The sequence below is a fragment of the Triticum dicoccoides genome, chromosome 4B (genome assembly GCF_002162155.2).
Source record: "Triticum dicoccoides isolate Atlit2015 ecotype Zavitan chromosome 4B, WEW_v2.0, whole genome shotgun sequence".
Lineage (NCBI taxonomy): Eukaryota > Viridiplantae > Streptophyta > Magnoliopsida > Poales > Poaceae > Triticum > Triticum dicoccoides.
The window spans coordinates 529,010,848-529,014,137 of NC_041387.1; positions in this window are offsets into that span (position 1 = coordinate 529,010,848).

The window sequence follows — 3,290 nt, forward strand, 5'->3', positions numbered from 1 at the left end:
ACGCAGAGACTGGACCGAAAGCCCTCGAAGGTCGAGGTGGGTAGTCCCTTCGTCATGACATCGGCGAACTGCTGATCGGTGGGCACATGGAGAACCCGAACACGACCAAGTGCGATGTGCTCCCTGACAAAGTGGATGTCGAGCTCAATATGCTTCATCCGTCGGTGATGGACAGGGTTGGCAGCAAGGGACACCGTGGAGACGTTATCACAGTAGACGAGCGTCGCCTTGGTAACCTCACATAGCAACTCCTGAAGTAGTTGTCGTGGCCAAGAGCACTCCGCGACGACGTTGACCACGGCCCGGTACTCAGCCTCGGCGCTCAATCGTGAGACGTGGGTTGTCGTTTAGACGACCACGGAATCATAGAGGGCCCAAGGTAGACGCAGTAGCCGGAAGTGGAGCGTAGAGTGTCGGGACACCCAGCCCAGTCGGCGTCAGAGTAGGCGACAAGGCTGGTGCAAGGTGATACCGTCAGGGTGAGACCCATGGTTGTGGTGCCACGTATGTAGCAAAGAATACGTTTCACGAGAGCCCAATGGGTGTCACGAGGAGCATGCATATGAAGGCACACCTGCTGGACAACATACTGAATGTCCGGACGCGTCAGTGTGAGGTACTTAAGCGCACCGACGATGGAGCGGTAGAAGGGAGCGTTGGACGCCGGGGAACCCTCGACGGCGGACACCTTAGCCTTCGTGTCGACAGGCGTGGGATCAGGCTTGCAGTTAGCATGCCCGCTCGCTCCAGAAGCTCGTAGGCATACTTCTGCTCGTGCAGGAAGAAGCCAGTGGCCCAGCGCACAACCTCGATGTTGAGGAAGTAGTGGAGAGCCCCCAAGTCCTTAAGGGCGAACTCGGTGCCGAGGCGAGTTGTGATCTGCTGAAGTAGCCCTGGCGAGGATGCAGTCAGGATGATGTTGTCGACATATAGTAGGAGGTACGCGGTGGCAGGTCCCTGGTGATAAACAAACAGGGAGGCATCGAACTGTGTGGACCGGAACCCCTGCTGCTGAAGGAAGGCCACGATCCGCTGGTACCAGGCCCGAGGTGCCTGCTTCAACCCGTAGAGAGAACGGGAGAGCAAGCACACATGGTCCGGATAGTCGATGTCGATGAAACCAGTAGGCTGCTGACAGAACACCTGCTCGTCAAGACGGCCATGCAAGAAAGCATTACACACATTGAGCCGGTGGACTGGCCAGGCGCGAGAAACAGCAAGCTGGAGGACAGCATGAATCGTGCCCGGTTTGACAACCGGGGCGAAGGTGTCGGTGAAGTCCACGCCGGGACGCTGGCGGAAGCCGCGCACCACCCAACGCGCCTTGTAGTGCTTGAGAGAACCGTCGGGGCGAGTCTTGTGGTGGAAGACCCACTTGTCAGTGATGACATTGGCACGGGGAGGCCGTGGAACAAGCTGCCACGTACGGTTGCGCTGCAGGGCGTCAAACTCCTCACGCATCACAGCTAGCCAGTTCGGATCCCGAAGGGCTGCGCGAGCAGAGGTGGGGAGTGGAGACGGCGCCAAGGTAGATGCAGCACACGCGTACTCGTCCAATGGGTAGCGCGTGCTAGGATAAAGTGTCCCAGTCCGAGCCCGAGTGACCACACCGGTGAGGGGTACGGCCGCAGCGATGGGGGCCACGGGGTCCGCATCAAGGGCCACGATGGGGGCCGCGGCAGGGGCGGGCGAGGGGGCCGCGGCGACAGGGGCCGACGGTGCAGGGAGCGCGGGCCGGGCCGAGTCCGGTGCGCGACTGGACGGTCCGCCAGAGGTGGAGGCAGGGGCAAATCGCGTCGCGGGAGACGCCGAAGGTGACGGTACCTGCTGAAACGGGAACACCAGCTCATCAAAGTACACATGCCGCGAAGTGAAAACGCGGTGGGACACTGGATCATAGCACCGGTAACCTTTGGTGTTGGGAGGATAACCAAGGAAAATGTAAGGAAGCGGCCGAGGAGCGAGTTTGTGAGGAGCAGTGGACGCGGTGCTAGGATAACAGAGACACCCGAAGATGCGAAGATCATCATAAGATGGAGCCGCACCGAAGAGGAGCTAGTCGGGAGTGTTATTCCAGCGGGAATGAGAGGGGCGAATGTTAATAAGGAGGCTGGCGGTCGCGAGCGCGTCCGGCCAGAACCGAGGAGGCACGTAGGAGTGGAAGAGCAACGTGTGGAAACAGTCTTTAGGAGTGCGAAGGACGCGCTCGACGCGACCATTCTGCTGGGACGTGTAGGGGCAGGTGAGATGAAAAATGGTGCCGTGGGACGCAAGTAAATTGCGGACGGCCACATTGTCAAACTCCTTGTCATTGTCAGTTTGCAAGGCGAGAATAGGACGACTGAACTGTGTGGTGACATATGAATAAAAGGCTGTGAGTGTGGCAAGAGCGTCGGACTTGCGACGGAGATGGAATGTCCACACATAATGAGAAAAATCATCTAATATCACCAAATAGTATAAATAGCCCGTGTTGCTAGCAACCGGGGACGTCCAAACATCACTATGCAATAACTGAAATGGAAAGGTGGAAATGTTTGTAGACTCGCTAAAGGGAAGACGAACGTGCTTGCCAAGACGGCAAGCTTCACAAGTGTGATCGTCGGCCTTATTAGATGAGAAAGAAAAACTCTAAAGAATCTGACGCATAACGGTGGAGTTGGGATGACCGAGACGGGCATGCCAAAGATCGACACTGGCGGCGAAGGCGACGGGACGACGGGTGGTGGTGGCGCCGGAGGGATGCACTGGGTAAAGCTCGTCCGGGCTGTCACATCGGTGGAGTACCATCCGTGTACGGGCGTCCTTCACAGAAAAACCGATATCGTCAAATTCAACAGTGATAGGATTCTCACGAGCAAGGCGACGAACAAAAACGAGATTAGTGACTAAGTCAGGAGACACAAGAACATTAGACATATTGACAGGAGTAGAAGTAGAGGGAAAAGACATATGATCGACATGTGTAATGGGTAGGGAGGAACCGTTGCCAACGGTGATACGGGTGGGAGTATGAACGGGAGTGGCAGATGTGAGGTTACCGGGATGAGCAGTCATGTGAGCGGTGGCGCCCGAGTCCATGTACCAGTCACCGCCGCCACCATAGGAGCTCGGTGACGGGGCGTAGTGCAGAGCAGCGAGCAGGGCCGGGTCCCACGACGGCGGCACCTGAGGAGGGTAAAACCCTCCGTAGGCCGGCGCGGGGGCTGCACCGAAGGACGACGCGGCGGCGGCGCCATAGGCGGGCGCAACGGCAACGCCGTAGGCAGGCGCGGCCCCGTAGGCGGGCG